Below are 18,632 nucleotides of genomic sequence, written 5' to 3' on the forward strand. Positions count from 1 at the left end.
AAACATAACAAAGGCAAAGCACCTAGCCCAGTCCTGACACATGGCAGGCCCTGATAAATGTCACTTTTCTGAACTTCTTAAACACACCGTCCTCCCCCACCTTCCAGGGGACACCTTCTGCTCTGCAGGACGCGCGCTGCCATAGTTCTGAACATATGGGAGCATGTTTAGCGACGTGAAACCAAACTCTGTCTCACTTCACTGGCCTAAACTTAAACTACCTCCTGGGAAAAGCCAGAAACAAAGGAGGCTCCAGCTCAAACTGTCACCTAAACTGTGGGGACTCTTGTGAGGCTTCTGCCATGTCTGTGTATGCGGTAGTGAAGGACGATGTAGCCATTTATTAATTTTAACAAGGCAGCCAGTATACTCTGCTTCACCAACTCAGGGTGCAGCCGACACCTGTATTTTCCCAGTGACTCGCTGAAGGATTTTGTGCTCAACTAACAGGAAGTTCTTACCTCCTTCTTGAGGACCTTTTTGCACACATCTGAACCCACTCCACTGCTGGTCTCACAATCGTTTGGATCCTTGAGGCTTACTCAGTCTAGATAAGAGGTAGGTCCTGAAATGAGGTCCAGTAGAAGTGGAGTCTGAGCCGTCCACCACTGTCATTGCTCCTCGTGGCCACAAGATGTCACTGTTGAAGACAGTCTTGGTGAAGTTTGGCTAACAACACTTGCCCCTACCGTGGGCACGCTCTCTTGCTTGCTGGGGCTATCACCGTGGCCCATGCTAGGCACCAACAATATAAATCCTGTGGTTCACACCCCCACGTTCCCATGCTAAACCATTGTTCCCCAAGCATAACCACTGTTCAAGAGTGACTGGGTCCAGAACAATTTTCAGAATACATCCTCACTTCTGCCCAAACCAGCTCTTTCACAAGTAAACCTCAGTGATGGTTAATGTTATGTGTCAACTTGGCTGGGCCCAGATATTTGGTCCACCATTATTCTGGATGTTTCTGTCAGAATATTTCTGGATGAGATTAACATTTAAATCAGTGGATTTTGAGTAAAGATTGTCAAAGTAAAGTGGGTGGGCCTCACCCAATCAGTTGAAGGCCTGACTAGGCTAAAAAACTAACCTCCTCCAAGCAAGAGGGAACTCTGCCAGCAAACAGCCTTCAGACTCACGCTGCCACATTGGTTCTTCTTTGGGTCTCCAGCCTGCCAGCCCACCCTGCTGATGTTGGGCATGCCAGCCTCCATAATTGTGTGAGCCAACCCTTAAAATCAAGCTTCCTGTCTCTATACCCACACGGTGTTTGTTCTGCTTCTCTGGAGAATCCTGACTAATACATCCTCCATTCTGCGTCGATCAGGTCGCCAGGCCTGACTCCCGGCTGCCTAGAAAATTCTCCATTCTGTGGGCTTTTCCTGCCCACAGGTCTCCCTCTGGCTGACCTCAGTCTTTCCCGACAGTGTTCTGGCACAGGGACCTGGGTCGCAGGGCTCTGTGAGCCCTTCCTCCCATTGTCTCACGAATGAGAGCCTTTCTGACTTATATTTACGACTCAGAGAAGCCCCTCAAGATTCGTTGCACCATCTCCCAACGGCTAAGACCCCGGAAGCAATCACAGACAGGACCACAGGTGGGCCTACCAACCCCATCTTCCACTTTACATACATTTTCTAACCCAACTGGATTCTCTGCTAAGCCGGGGAGGTGAGTGTTGTACGTTTCACAATGAGAAGGAGGCTTAGTGAGGGGAGTCCCATCCCCAAGGTCACATTGCCAGTCAGTGGTAAAGCTAATATGCCCCTCAGAGTCCATAATAACATTTTAATAAAAATGCTATTTTTTAATACAAAAGCAAAACTGGATTTGGGCCTTAATCTTCAGCCTATTTTGGCTATCTTGAGGCCAGACTACACTCCAAACTTTTAAAACCATTTTTGGTTTGATTAGCAAGAACAAAACAGTTTCTAGGGAGTATGCTTAGCAATGCCAAGCTATTAACTTCCAGCAAAAGTCGACCAGGATCCCGAAATGAAAATTTGATATTATTTATTATTTATCATATTGTTCCCCCATCATCCCTTTATGAAAAATGGATGGAGGCCCAGAAAGCCTAATTGCCATGCTTCTTCCAGATGAGAAAACTCATAATTTTCTCCATTCTGCCTTTCTTGTATTTGAATAAAGTTTATAGAGAACTCAGTGTTTATTCCATCTGGTTGTTAGGGGAAAGCAGAACATTCTGACTGTGTCTCAAACCTCTGGGAGCAGGCTGCCACGAGCTAGACACATGACATTGCAAAAGTCACTTCATCTTAAAGTCTCACTAAAAATGAGAGGCATGACTGGAGAGCCCCAAAATCCCTTTCGCAGTCCGCAGACTCTGGTCCTGCAGCCTCTGGTCCTGCAGCCTCTGGTCCTGCAGCCTCTCAGGGGTAAAAGGCTGCTGCAGAGAGACCGAGGCCCCCAGCCCTGCCTCGGTCCATACCGCTAACACCTTTACAGCCGGAACATTTACAAGGCCCCGCCAGATGCTCCTCCTGGCTCTAAGGCCACAGGCTAGGAAAGCTTGGACAACTCATTTATTGTCTTGGCCTTTTCCTATCTGCGTTTTCCACATTGGTAAGGTAAGGATGAGAACACTGGAATGAGGCCTACCATAAAAATATGAAACAGCTTATTTTAAGACGTTAGAAGGCTACAAGGCGGTGCACTCCACCAAGACCGTCCCTTTGAAAACAAGGTTTGGCTGGCCTTCTCCTTATGTTCCCCACCCCCCAGATCCTTGGCCATTGTAAGGTTTCTGTGCAAAAACTGCCCGCCTCACACGCCAACTCCAAACTGCTAAGAGTGCCACCTCCGGGGTGGGTCCTCAGCGCCCAGAGGAACCACACCAAGCTCTGTGTCACTGAGCAAGAGGGGGGTCATTTGCTTAGCCAGAGAAGGACAGAGTTATGGTTGGATGATTGTTGAAGTTTTTACCTCTACCCAGGTCACTTCTGCTCCCTCGCCTGCCTCCAATGCTCATCTCGTGAAGCCCAGAACATTTCTACGCCAGGAGCTCAGGCCAGTTTTTCCAGTAGAGTCAGGAAGGAAGAAAACTAGCAAAGATTCTTAAGATTGATTTTTCAGGTCAATTGTATCCTTCAGGACGTCCTGCCCTCCTGCACCCAGAAGCTCCCAGAGCTTAGCAAACAGCAGAGAAGGGAGAGAACCAGTGACCGTGTCTGACCACTTGTGAAGGGCAGGGCTTTCTCTGAGCCCTGGGAGGCAGAACTTCTTGTTTCAAAGAAAAGAGAGATCTCCTTTAAAATTGGGGCAAAGAGGCAGTAGTCATCTAAAGGTTCATCTTCTTCCATCTGAGATGCCTTCTCCCCAGGGATAACCGAGGTAAGCATTAACCAACCAGTGTCCTACCAGGAAGTCTGCACTTGAGATGGATGTTGGCATACACAGGTTTACAAAAAAAATTAGTCTGCACAAATGACTGTCTCTACCGTCCTATGCGCTGACTGCCGATGAAAATTTTTATTGTATAGCCCATCGGTTTTCCTCCAACCAAAAGGAGAGAGTGAAAGCCAAGATAAGGCGGGGTCCCAGGGCTGACCCCGAAGTGTGACTCCTGGTTTTTGGCTTGAGCCCCTGGGTGAATGATGGATCATGAGTCCGATGGGGAACATTGCGGAAGGAGCCGCTAGCTGGAGATGGAGAAGGAAGACACGGGGTCAGTTGTGGAGTTTTTGAGTCTAACCTTCCAGAGCCAAGACCGAACAGGCAGTTAGTCAATTGTTCAATGTTACTGAGCACAAGGTACTGTTTAGACATGGAGAATTTCTTGACAGTGCAATTCTGGACAATATTGTGGAAGCCCAAGCCCCAGAATTTATATCACCTCCACGTGGGAGAGAAGTTTGGGGGGAAGAGAAGAATCCAGAATGAATGGAGTATTGGCCCCACTGAGGTTGTTTTAAATCAGAAGTGACTGAGTACCTTGAACTGGCCAGAAAATATTTCCGTTAACAATGGAACATTGTTATTTGGAAGACAAGCTGAATTCCATGGAAGAAAACTTCTGTTACTGACCCATCACTACAGGAGAAAGAGAAAAAGGAAAGGCAGGAAGAGAGGCAGGGAGCCAAGAAAGTCACTTAAATATTGCCACTAAAATGGAGATAAAAATACTTCCCTTTCTCACCCACAAAGGACGAAGATGAGAAAGTGGTGGTCAAGGCACTTTGCAAACTCAAATATGCACCTCCTTAATGGTGAAATACTATAATTCTTAAAAATAAATGTTTTATTTTGGAGTGTAAGCTTCTAGACCCCCACTGAAAATTGTTTGGCTATAAGCTCATGTCCAAGGCAGCGGTCTCCAGACTTTTTGACCTGGTACTCATTTAATAAAAACAAATGTTCGCCATTAACATATGTTGATTCATTTCTTTATAAGTCCAATAAGTATCCTACTATTTTTTTTATTAGTTTCAGGTGTACAAAACAATACAATAACTAGATATTTCACCCCTCACAAAGTGATAACCCCCCTCCCCCAGTCTATTGCCCCTCTGACATCGTATGTCTCTATTACAATTCTATTGACTCTATTCCCTATGCTGTACTCCATATTCCATGACTATATATATGTATATATTACATTATAGTTGACATACAATATTATTCAGCTTCAGTGTCAGGTATACAGCGCAGTGGTCAAGTATCCACACCGTCTATGAATACACGTCTACACCGTCTCCCTAATAAGACATGTGCCCATCTGACACCCTACAAAATCTTTACAACATTATTGATTATATTCCCCAAACTGTCTTTCATACCCCCGTTAAGTATCCTACTATTATTGGCTAATCCTAAGACACAATAAACTAATTAAGGCAATGTTTAAGACAAAACTATGGAGACAGTAAAAAGATCAGTGGCTGCCAGGTGCTTGGGGGGTGGAAGGGATGAATAGGGAGGGGCACAGAGGACCAGACGGCATTTAGGGTGTGAAACTGCTCTGCACGATACAGTAATGGAGGATACATGACGGTATACATGTGTCAATACCTATAGAATGTACAACACAAAAAATAAATCCCAATGTCAACTATGGACTTTAAGTAATACTAATGGAATAATATTGGTTCTTATCCATTGCAACAAACATAGCACTCCAATGCACGATTAATAACAGGGAAATTGTGGGGGTGAGGTGGGGGGAACATGGGAACTCTCTGTACTTTCTATTCAATGTGTCTATAAACATAAAACTGCTCTAAAAAATAGTCTATTCATATAAAAGAAAGTTTTGCTGACAAACAATGTTGTTCAAGAACTGCACATTGTTTTAAATCATTTACCCCCCCCCACCCCCGAAAAAAAAAGGTTTTTTAGCAATTCCAGTGAAATGAATTTGGCCATCTGCATTCATCCTAGGGCAGGGAAGGCTGGGTTAATCCTTGTGAAAATCCCCGGGCCAACCCCATTTTGACATTGTGGAAATCCATTTTTTAGACCCCTTTCTATCCCAAAGTGAATTTGATCCGCTTGCCTTTCGTGGCCCGCTGGGAGTTATTCTAAGGGGGTGGTCTCCCAGTTCTTTTTGTTATTTCTGGAGTTTCAAATAAGCTCCTCGTTGTTATGGGGGAGAGGAAGGTACATGAAAAGCTTAACAGGTTCCATTCATGTTCCAGAATTCAAATATTTCAAAATCAATTATTTGCTAGAGTCTTCAAAACGCGTCCTCTAAGTCAAAACAGAGATGCCCGCAGGGAAGGAGGCCCGGACCAGCCTCTTTGTTTTCACTCGGGCGGCCGCTTACAAGTTCACGGCTAGTGGATCCGCCCCGAGCACAGCCAACACTTTCCTGACTTGTGTTACACTGTGTGTGCCTTGTTCTCTGTACTCCAAACACTGTGAGCTGATTCCCTACGACACCCCTACCCCTTTCCGTTCCCAGGGGGACCCTCGTGCACAGAGACACCCGCATAAGGAGCAGGAGGGAGAAGACCTAACGGGATGTGCCAGGCACTGTGCTGAGTGTTTCATGCATTGTCACTTAATTACTGAACCATCTCAAGAGGTGGCGTGATGAGGAAACCCAGGCCGGAGATGTGAAGTAGCTCTGTGCTTTAGAAACGAGCGACAGGAATTCGTGGCGTGTCCCCTCTAAGCTTTACGCTGTGTTGGTAAGAAGGGCAGGGCTTGAGCCCCAAAGCACATGGACCTGGGTTCCGGCCCCTGCCCTTAGCTGAGAATAAGAGCAGTGGCCATTCCTCTCAATCAAATCATTAACGTGAGTGGATTGAGAGCCGACTACACGCCTGGAACTGTTCTAGAGGATTGGGTGAATGAGGCAAAGGTGAGTGCCTTTGAGGAATGTACGTTCTCAGAATGAAACAAACAATAGGGAACAAGAAGTAGTCCTTTGTGATAGGAGGTGTGAGTGCTCCAGACAGGGCTGGCCTCAGGTGTGTGGCCTGTCAACCGGCACAGGTACCCACTCTCAGGAAGGCCTTGAGCTCGTTTCAGGCTCTGCGTCTCTATCTTGAAATCCTACATGATTTTTGAACAGAAGCCCACTTACATCTTCATGGAAGGACTCCATATATATTTTTTTACACTGAGCCCCACCAACTGCAGAGCCAGTCCTGGCTCCAGAAGCTGAGAGAAAGGACAGCTGATAAGGTATGGCAGCCTCAAAGTAAAATGACCCTGCTGCATTGTGTGAGAAATGTAGCTGTGAATATTTATTTCTGTGTCCTAGTCCAGAGCTCCCTGTGGCAAGGTCAGGGAGGGGCTGGGTTCTCTCTGCCATCAGCACGTAACACACGGTAAAAACTCAGCCATGCGAATGGCCCATTTTGCAAATGAGGAAACCGAGGCTTGGAAAGGCCCGACTTGTAAAGTGCCATGACAAGTAAGGGGCTGAAGCCAGGATTCACGTTCTTTCAGTTCTGCCTCAGAAAGTCCACATACCCCCATCGATTGTATCACTGGAACAAAAGGACTTTACACTGTGTATGGTTTTTACATGAAAGCAAGTGATTCCACTTAGAAAATTTGACCTGCCCGTCATTTTGTAATAAGTGTATTGTTTCGAGGGAAAATGATACATATCCAGCCATCTCCTTTGAATCGGAACACTTCGACAGATTGCCAGACAGATTAAATATTTTGGTGGTTTGCCAGTGCCCCCGATGGCAGAATACGAAGCTTTGCAGTAATAGCTGTTGTACTTTTTTTGAAAGTCTCTTCCCATGTCCTGTCACGTTATGCGATTCTTTGCCTCCCCAGATGATTTGCTAAGCACTGTCAACCTTGACTCGGCCACAACCCAACAGGCCATAAATCCTCTAGGGGGCTGAATGGTACCCCCAGTTCATGTCCTAACCCCTGGAACCTGTGACTATGATCCTATGTGGTAAAGGAGTGAATATTATTTCATATGGCAAAAGATGTGACCATGTTAGGGATTTGAGAGGAGGTGCTTTTGCTAGATGATCTAGGGCAGGGGTGTCCAAACTGCGGCCCGCAATCCATTTTTTATTGGCCCGCAGCAAATTCCAAAAATATATTTAGTTTACTTAAATAAACCAGGTGAGGCAATACGTACTTGACCTCGAGTGGGTGGCCCTGCTGTTTGTGTATTTTACCGCATATGGCCCTTGGTGAAAACCGTTGAAAAAAGTTTGGACACCCCTGATCTAGATGGACCCTAAGGCCAACGATTAGTGTCCTTAATAAGAGAGAGGCAGAGGGTGGTTTGACACACACGCAGAGAAGGAAAGGTGAAGATGAAGGCAGAAATTCACGTGATGTGCTTGCAAGCCAAAGAATGCCAAAGACTGCCCCCAGCACCGAAGCTGGAAGAAGCAAGGTCCAGATTCTCCCAGAGAGCCTGGGGAGAGAGCCCGGCCCTGCCAACCCCTTGATTTCGGACTTCTGGCCCCAAGAACTATGAGAAGATACATTTCTGTTGTTTTAAGCCACCAGTTTGTGGTAATTTGTTACAGCAGTCACAGGACACTAACAAAGACCCCAACAAATAGAAACCCTAACACACTGTGTCTCCACTAAGCAGGACCAGGAAACAACATATTTTAGGGTTTGGCATCCTCTCCCCCAGGAACCACTCAACCATCTGCCCATGGGGCAAGGACCACGTCAGCCTTGTTCACCCCGTACCCCCAGGGTGGGGTGAACACTTATTGAGTTGTATTCCACACTTTCATCCCTAGACACGTGGGGCTCAGACATCAGTCCAGGGTTTGAATCTCAGCTCCTACACTTACTGTGGCTGAGTAACTTTGGACGGCTAGTCTCCGAGTCTCCTTTGATCCCTCCATCACACAGACGGAATCGGTGCTGTCTCCCTGAGCTGCCTGCCAGGACAATTCAGTGAAATGCCATGGAAAGTCCTCACAGCAGTGCCCAGCCCATCACAGATACTCAATATACCTGTTCTTTCCACCGACAATCACAAAAGGAAGGAAACGAGCCATATTATTAATAGTAAATGAAAATCTGGACTAAGTGTCAGAAATGCAAGCTGGTCTTTTTAAAAATATGTATTTATTTGTTTTACAGTTCTGGACTATTTTGAGGCAGTATCAGATGCACAGATTAATGTGATAACATCTATGTTCTCACTACCCGAATTTAACAAACATTGATGCTCTGACGTATTTGCTGCTGATTGCTCACTTTTCCTCTGTTACATTTTTCTTGTTTATAAAATGCATAACTATTCTGGAGAGTAATCACTTGTGCCTTTTCCTTTTTGCTTAGTCAGCCTTACAAGAGAGTTAGCAATTTCATCGACCTAGTCGAATCACCAACTTTTGGCTTTGTTGACTCGATTGCATGTTTATTTTCTATTGTAGTAATTTCTACTCTAACTTGTACTATGTCCTTCCTTTCACATTATTTGGACTTTTTTTTTTTGTCCTTTTTTCTAACTTATTTAGGTGGATACTGTGTAGGGCAGGTTTCTCCCAAATAAACTTGAGGGCAGAGACTTGGGTAGAGGAAGCAGCAAACATCACAGGGTGAGTGAGTACCCATGAGGGAGAGAAAAAAGCAGGATTGGGTAGTGGGGGGAGCTGAATGGCAATGCAGCCCCTCAAAAGGTCTTAGCCAGTCCCCAAGGGTCAAGCACGGGGCTGAGGTGACATCTGGGACAAGGGGGGTTTCTTAGAGTCTGTATTTGTCTATATGACCTTCATTAATTACTAGGCCAAACTAACAGCCAAAGTTGTTGGCATCTTCCCTGTGATTCTGAGCCCATACCTGGAACCACCTCCTTATCTAACTGTCACACAACAAGCCAATATTCTGCTACCCTAAGTCATCCAGAACCAGCTACCAGACAACTAGGGACAAACCCCTGTGTCCCAAAGCCCAGAATTATTCGAACTAGCCAGTTCTAAAGTAGTACCCTAAAGTTTGCCCTGCCCTGCCCAGCCCTTTCTGCAGAAACCCCAGGAGAGGATCTGACCTAGGTTTTCCCCTCGTTCCTGCATCGGCCTCCTGACCAACACTGGTGCTTCCCCACATGGCCCTGTGTGGCATGGCCTGCCCCCTCCTCTCCGGAAATGGCCTCACTCGGTGGCCTCAGTCAGTCATCTCCATAAATTAAAATCCAACAAGTACCACTGAGATAGGGGGCCAGGTCTTTATTCCCCCATCAACCAGCTCCTGGGTGTGGGCTGCCCCCAGGAAGAGGATGCAGCCTGGACGAGGTGGCTCTTGTCCAGCCGCCCTAGGAAAAAGTGACCTCTGGCTGACCAGAAGCTTAGCTATCCAGGCTGCTTTTCCCCGGAGCATTCTAGATCGTCACTTCATTGCTACACAAAGGAGCAAGAATCGTGGCACCTATAGGTCACTCATGCTGAATGCCAACATTCCTTTCTTCCCGTCCCAGACCAGCTGTGTGGCCTTGGGGAAGTCCTTCAATAGTTCAAGGTCTGCGACGCCTCCTGGATCAAATAGGGAACCACACCAAGGGCCCCACGGCAGAGATCTGAACACATGATCTCTCAAGCACCATTTCATTTCAAGTATGAGACTATCGATTGGTGGTCGCTAGTGTAGACGGAACACTTCTTGGGCTCCTGGCATCACACCGTAGACACGGAGTGCTCACAACATGACAGAGACAGTGGCCTCAATTTCCAGGCCAGAAAGCTGAAGCACAAAAAGGTTCAATGACAAGCCCAAGGCTGCAGACCAGAACTGGCAAAGTTGGGATATGAACTCAAGAAATCCATCTTTAGCTTCCACATTTTTATCCACTAGGTTTTATTCCCTCTAGGCGAGCCCAAGATGTTCCATTTCTATATTTTTATTTCTGGGGAAATTCATATAGTTGCTCCAAAATATTATTTTCCCTTTTCATCCTGTTTCCCATGGAGTTCGCTCCAAAGCAGAATTCCCTTCAGACCCATGTAATTTGGCATCAAGTATTTTATTGGTCCAACATTCATTTTATTAACATTTCATCTTATGAAATTTCAGTATAATCGCACTGGTTACATTTTCTCACAAAATTATTTTCACAGGAGAAAGAAGCAGCTTAGCAGAAGCACTGTGCTTGGAATCAGAAGGGAGGTAAAAAGGACAAGGAAAGTCTCTTTTGAAAAGTATTCTTCAGTTTTCCTCCCTGGAGAAGGTGCCATTGAAAGATTCCCAACAGGGTCCTGGCCAGCATTCAATTTATGATCTTAGGGTGACATCAGGAGGGTTCATTGCCATGTCAGAGTCCTGATTCCTGGGAAACTGTGAAATCAGAAGCAAGTATGCTTCATTTATAGAGTGTTAGAGCTGGTTTGAGAATCATTCATTAAACTCTCATCAAGAAATTGAACTTCAGAGGTGCTGTGTCCTGTTCAACATAATTCAGCCAAATAGCATCAGGTCTGAACCTGGATTTTCTGGGTTTTGCTCAAGTAGTCCAGTCCAAGGGAGAAGAAGCTGAAAAAATAAAATAAAGCAAGGTTTGAATGTGCTTTTATCTTCAGTGAAGTGGTAGGATTGAGTCTTAAAATGTTTCATTTACCAAAACCCCATAAAAATGAGTAAGACGTCAGGGGGACATGTGAAGGAGAAAGGACTAATAAAACACTTCTGAGGTCTCACCAAAGAAATGACCAGGCAACAGGGTCCGTCACTGGTCAGCTTCCAGAGACCCTCATTTCCAGAAAGGACAACCCACAAACCTTCAAATGTGTGTTGGCAAACACATAAATGCTTCAGAAAGGCCGTGTGGCTGTTCATTAAGAAGTTCTAGACGGCCTATAATCCCAGCTAATAGAAAATTAATGTTCTCTTAAACAAATCCAGGTTTCTTGGTCCAAGCCAGAAATTTGCAGTGCTTGGAGAGATATTACTGGTTTATTAAAAATTGTATGGAAAGAAGGCAGGAGGCCAAGTGGTCCTGGAAGATGGTAAGCAGCTCCCACTGGCCCTGACACCAGAACAGCCAAGGCTTTTCACACGCTTGTGAGCGAGGTACAAAGTATATAAAACAGATCACTGTGTGTACAGAGAGGAGCTGGTGCATAGGGGAAGACATGGGGGTTCACGGTCAATGAATGTGGTAGTGCCACTTACCAGCAGGTGGGCTTGAAGAAGCCTCGTCACCCAGGTGAATCACCTGAGTCAGTGAGTAGACAATGTCCATGGACAGAGCACTGAGACCTGGATCTAGCCCGACTTTACTTCTTATGCACTGTGTTATCTTGGGTTTGTCATTTTCCCTGTTTCAGCCTCTACTTCTTCACCTGCAAGCTGGGCATGATGATATAGGCGTGATAGAGCTGTTAGAAGTCAATAATGTCTGTAAATGTGTAAGGTCTTCGTCATCGTTGATTACTATTAGTATTAGTATATTTAGCATAATTATTACCTCACTTCCAACTCTGACCACATACAAGTGTCCACTTTACAAGAACAAGAGATGTGGGGTATAGCTTTCATGGTGTCAGGGCTTGGGAATGTTAAAAATGGCAAATTTTAGGTCTAATGAAGTAGGAAACGGGGAACCACCATTGAAGGCTTTTCACTAATGGAATAACATGTTGAATTGGTGTATAAGAAAGACTGATTTGACAGGGTTATGCCAAATGGACTAGAAGAAGAGACAAATCAGAGTTGGTAAGTTGACTCAGAGACGATCATATGAAGACAGAGGAGACAGTGTGTGGGAGACAATCACCAGACATCTAAGGAATCCTGAAGAGGAAATACAGAGATACAAACAAAGAGGGGAAAGTAACTTTGAGAAAATAGGCTATGGACGAAAGACAGTTTATCCATGAAACAAGAAAAGGCTGCAATATAAAAGGTTCAGTCAGAGAACAAAGGAAAAAATAAGGGAAGAAGTTGTCTTGTAATTTAAAAATATAATAGTAGAAATAAATAAAATTAAAGGTTTTAAAGATAAATTTGAGAAAATCTCCCAGAAAATGGCAAAAAGAAAAAAGGGGGGGAAGTAAAGGGGAGACAAGATAAGAAAACTAGAGCACTTTCCAGAAAGTTGACTATATGAATAATAGAAATTAATTAAAAAAAAAAAGACATAATAGAAGAGGAAATCTTCAAAGAAATTACTTTCAAGAATATTTCCAGAACTGAAGGCATAAGTTTTCAGATTGAAAGAGTCCATGCAGTGCCCAGCACAATGGATCAAAGGGGACCCATTACAAGACAAGTCATCATGAAATTTCAGAACACTGGAGACAAAGAGAAGATGGTACAATCTTTTAGAGAGAAAAAAAATAGATCACATGCAAAGGACCAAGTGTCATGATATGGTCAGGCATCTCCACCACAACAATCCCACATGTAGAAAGCAGTGGCACATAATGCCTTGGAAAGTCTGAAGGAAAGTGACTTTTATTCTAGAATTCTATACCCAGCTCAATTCTCTATCAAGTGTGAGCACAAAATATCTTCAGACATGCAAGATCTTTAAAAATGTATCATCCATATGCTTTTTCTGAAAAAGTTACAAGAGGACGCACACTTAAAAAAGGAATAAATCAATTAGAATGGCGTGTAGGAAAACAGGACCCATCACAGGGGAGAGGCCCTGGGCACACCCAGGGTGATGGTGAAGGGAGAGCCCAGACTATAACTCCACATTAAGCCTACACTGGCTCAAGTCAGAAATCTTCAGGGAAGGCTTCTTCAGGAATAAAAATGTGTAGAATATCCAATAAGTCTGAAGAGCATTTACACAGTCATAATAATGTAAAGATACATATTAATCTAAGAAAATTAAGATTAAAATGTACTGAGAAGCTGGAAGCCTCCAAAGGTTGAGGGGACAGGAGAGATGAAAAGAAAACTAACAATCTTCTATAGCGGGATGGCAAAACAGAAATATCAAGAATTAGCAGCATAAGCACGTAATTTTCTAATATAAATGTAATGAGAGAAAGAGAGAGAGAGAGAGAGAGAGAGAGAACAGTCAAATTATTAAAAGTTGTGACCTCTGGGGAAAGAGAGGAAAGTATAGACAGGAGACTGACTGCTGTTTTTCACAAGCACTGGAAAATTATTTGACCCTTTAAGTTGGATACATGTAAATTTTGATCATAGTAAAATTTAAAGGAAGAAATAGGTTACATTTTGCAAACTTGGAAAAAACAAACACACAAGGAAAACCTCATTCTCAGCTCATCAGCTCAGGTGAAAACTCAGGACTATAAAGACAGCCTTGGTTGTCATGGCAAGGGCCCTTACCTAGATACCAAAAGTTTGAAAACTCATACCTGCTCCACAAGAATTCACTATGTGATTTGGGGCAAGTCCCATAAATTCTCTTTGCTTCTGCGTCCTTGTTGGAGCCAGGGAGGAGTTGAACTGGAGAGTCTTACAGGTCCCACCTGGAGCCTATATTCTGTGCCCCAGGCACTCAGATTAAAGGGTCGCCCTCATCCCAGGTAAGGTCAGGGAAAAGTCACACAAAGTTGCAAGGCAGCATATAGAGGACAGACAACTCAGAAGGCTCTGGGGCTCATTCCTCCCCGCTGAGAGCTTAGCCAGGTCAACAGGTCTGCATTTGTTCAGAGGGATGGAAAAAGATGGCGGATGCTGAGTTCAAGAAGCCCCTTTCTAACCAGGCTGAACCTGCCTAACTATTTCCTGCCTGCCACCCTCTCAGTCTGTAGAGCAGCCCTAGGGCAGGGTCCCTCTCCAGAAGCCATTTCCATAGTGTGGCTGGTCCAGGTGGATCACCAGCTGCTCAGCTGGTCACCTGTCCTGCACACTGCTATTTCTGAGCATGAAATTTCCCCCCACATGCCATCGTTGGTTCTGCAAGAGGCACATGGGGCTAGGGTCTTGTGTGTCCACAATGCTTTTGCAGGACAGACACCTGGAGACCCTCACCAAGCAGAGCAAGTGTCCCTAACAGCAGCCAACTCAGAATCTGCTCCCGGAGACTGAAATGCTCTCACTTTAGGGTAATAAAAACAGGCTGGAAAACTCTTTGTGACAAATCAAAACAAAACACTATGCTTTGGCTGTGGGTTATTTATTGAGAATCAACAACGTTTTAAGAGCAGTGGAGAACATAAGTGCCTGTGGTCTTTGGCCAAAGCTTTAAGAATTTATATTCTAAGCAGCCACACTGCCGCTGCGGGAAGGAAGCTAGGAGCAGAACTGTGCAGCAAGGAATCTGTTGTTTAAATAGGGAACCAGAAAAGCCTTTGGCTTGCTATAAATTATGAACCCAGATATTCTCTGGAAGAAAGAAAAACTTTCCCTGAGTGAAGGAATCCTTGTGTCTACTTAAGTCTTCAAGAAGCAGTGTTGGTTTCTGCATGTGGCAAAAATGGCCACCGTCCCAGAATCCTCCCCCACCCCACCCCGCCTTCCTCTTTTAAAACATCTCCATACAATCCAATAAAATAAATGAAAACTAAAGAAGCCTGAGTTTAATATTCAGGGGATATAATTCAAGTGTAGCCAATTGGACAACTTCCCTGTTAATCAGAAGAATAACAAAGTTTTTCTCCTTGTTTTCTTTGTAGAACATAAAGTTAATACTCTGTTTAGGGAGGCCAGATGGATGTGTGGAAAGAGCATGGGACGGAGAATTGAAACCTTGCTTGCCTTGGACTCACTGTCTCCCAGGAAAAGGCTGGAGACCAGATTTCCCCCAACCTGACTGTATATGAGAATCATGTGAGACTCCTTACGAATTCAGATCCCCAGGCCCTCTGAATCTCAGCCTCCAAATATAAGGTCACCAGTTTCTCTGTCCCATGCCGAGCTCCAGGGTCTCTCATTCCTCTAGCTGCTCTCAAAAGCACTCATTTCTCTCCTCTTCCAATCCAGGAATTGGATTCCAAGAAACAAAAAGCATCATCTCAAAACTTTTCAAGGGGATGGTGTATTACCTTGATTGTGGTGATGGTTTCACAGGCATATACATATGTCAGTCTCTCAAATAATGCACTTTAAATATGTGCAGTTTACTGTATGTCAATTATACTCCAAGAAAGCTGTTTTTAAAAGTAGCTAAATCAGGTAGTCTGGGTGCAATTTCTCCAAAGGCAATGAAGGGCAAACACATATACATAGATTAAGCTGCTATAACCCAAAGGTCCCAAAACACAGTGGCTCCAACAGGAGAGAAGCTTTTTCCTGTCTCGTGACAGCCCAGAGGAAGGCAGGCAGCCCAGTGTGGGCAGGGGTCTCCAAGCACAAAGTCACTCAGGGACCACGTTTCCTTCCATCTTGTTGTTCCATGGCCATATGAACATACATGGCTATCAGAGCCCCATTCCAGCCTGTAGAGAGGCAAAAAAGAGAGAAGTTGGAGGCAAGCAATTTCCTCTTAGGGAAGTGTTGCAGAAGTGGCACACAATGGTTCCACTCACATTCCATTGGTGAGACCGTGGCCACATGGCCACACCTAGTTGCAAGGGAAGCTGGGAAATGTAGTCGCTGGCTATTAAAACGAGAGAGGAGGCTTCTGTTATTAAAAAGAGGGAGAATGTATATTAGAGAACAGTTAGCCATCCTTGCCATAGTTTTTTGGAGTACAAGGAGAAAAGGTATAGAAAGAACAAAACACCAGTCTGAATAAACTGTACTGCCACATAGAGAACATCCTCAAGAACAGTCACGACTATGCTGAGTGGTGCATTAGTTTCCTTGGGACTCCTATAACAACATAATACAGACAGGTGACTTAAACAATAGAAGTTTATGTCTTGCAGTTCTGGAGGATGAAAGGCCAAGCTCAAAGTGTCCCAGGCTTGGCTCCTTCTGAGGGCTGTGAGGGAAATCTACTCCATAGCTCTGTCTGTGCTTCTGGGCTTCCTTGGGCTTGCAGATGGTGTTTTCCTTGTGTCTTCACAGTGTCTTCCCTGTACGTGTCCCTATCTCTCCATATGGATTTAAAAAAAAAAAAAAAAAGGACTCGCTCTACTCCAACATGATGTCATCTTAACTAACTATAACAGCAAAGACCCCATTTCCAAGTAAGGTTACATTCTGAGGTGCTGGGGGGAGCACTTCAACAGAAGAATTCTAGGGGAACACAATTCAACCCATAACAAGTGGGAACAGAACTGAATTTGAAGTCGGGAAACATGAGTTCACATCTCAGCCCTGCCACCAGCGGGCTGTGTCGTCTTTGACGATCACGTCAGGTCTGGTCTCAGGGACCTCATTTGTCAATGATGAAGTACCACACTTGCTCACAGGGCTGGCAAGGGACAGACGAACGGTGTCTACAAAAGCCCCAAGCAAACTATGAAGGGCCGTGATGGCTCTCGCGTGCCTGCTTCCCACCTTTCTCTGACTAAAGGTCAGCTCCAGAGGAAGACGAACCTTCTGGCAGGAGACACTGTTCCTTCCCTCTCTTTTCTGAATTAAACTTGGTGGAGGAGTCTCCACGCTGCTCAAATCAGAAGGGGCCTCTTAGAAACTACCATGGGCAAAATACCTTCAATTCCCTTAAAGGAAAAAAAATCCCTTTTGGTCCACAGATGGGTAATTGTATTCACTGTTTCCAAATGTCAAAATGCCAGCCTGGGCCAGCTTTCCACCGAGATCAAACAGGCTCCCCAGGCCTCCTTTCTACTGATGTGGGTATGCATTTAGCCACGGTGTAAAAAGCTGATTTCTGAGCAGAGTGGGCTGGGCAGACTCCTCGGCTCACACAGCAAAGAAGAGATCGGGTGTCAACCCTCCTCCTATGTCAGACACTGAGAAGTCATGTCCACACAAGGGGAAAACCCTTCAAGCTCCCCAAAGTGTGCAGGCTGCATCTCCCTGCACTAAGAAATAAAAACTGGAACATCTCTTCACCAAGCCTGCGGTGGGAATCAGATTGCAAAATATAAAAGAATCAAATCATCTTAAACTTACACAACGTTATGTATCAGTTATAGCTCAATTACAAAACAACAGCAACAGCAACACAAAAACCTGAAATGTCTTGTGAAAATAATAAGGCAAGCAAGGTTTTCCAGTCTAGGTTTTTAATTTTGTGATTAAAAGCCAGACTGTCATATCATGAATTGATATTTGTTGCTGCTTTTAAAAATGAAGTCAGTGACCCAGTGTGGATGCAAGGGGAAGATGTGCCCTCCTGCACACCCCTGGAGGGTGTGGAAGTTGATAAAAACTTTCTATTTCCCATGACTTCCTGGGAAAATGCTACCAAAGCCTTAACCAGTGCCTTCATCCGAAGGAAAGAATCAGACAAATTTACAAAGTCAAAGGTGCTCATTAGGGCACTGTTTACAATAGCAAGGAATGCAAACAACCTAATTGTTTAATGATTGCCTGCAGCTTGCCCCCTGGACCCCCAAGGGTCTCAGCTCAGTGTTAGCTCACCTGGGAAGCCCCCTGGAAGGACCCCAGGACTCCCCTGCTGGTCCTACCACAGCTCTCCCACATCTGCACTATACCAAACTGCTTGCATTACGTTCCATTCTTTGGCATGTTTCTCTTTTAGCTACACCAGAGTTTGGCAAACCATGGTGGGTCAGCCTGCCACCTGTTTTTGTAAATAAAATGTTTAGGGACACGGCCACAGCTGTGATTTACACATTGTCTATGGCTGCTTTTGCAAAGGAAACCATGTGATCCACGAAGCCTAAAATATTTACTACCTGTCCCTTGCAGCAAAAGCGTGCCAACTCCTAAACTCTGCTATAAGCCCTTTGAAGGAAGAAAAGGTCTTATTTATTTTTCCATCCTGTGACGCCTGTGTGGTGCCAGGCACATAGTAGGGGTTTCATAAATGTTTACTACGTTAACTGATAAACCTGAACCGCCAAACAGGCGGTGCTCACCCCTGTATGTTCATCAGAACCACCTTGGGTGTTTGTTAAAATGCAGGTTCCCAGGTCACATGACCAGGAGTCGGACCTGATCATTCAGGGGTGAAACCAGGGAATATGCATTTTATTAATCACGCATGCCCAAGGTGACCCTGATGCTGATAAACCTTAATTAGCCCTGTAAAAAGACACTGATGGCGACATAAGGAATCAGGTTGGTTTCCAGCAATATAGTAGATTGGATAACCAGAAACCCTCATACTACATGCTGGAGAAAAGCATACAAAATTTACTTTTAATGCAGAGCCAATCTCCTAAAAGCAAAAAAAAAGAAGTTTGCAAAGCACAAAAGAGAAG

This window comes from Rhinolophus sinicus, linkage group LG02 (assembly GCF_036562045.2).
Source record: "Rhinolophus sinicus isolate RSC01 linkage group LG02, ASM3656204v1, whole genome shotgun sequence".
In the NCBI taxonomy this organism is placed as follows: Eukaryota; Metazoa; Chordata; class Mammalia; order Chiroptera; family Rhinolophidae; genus Rhinolophus; species Rhinolophus sinicus.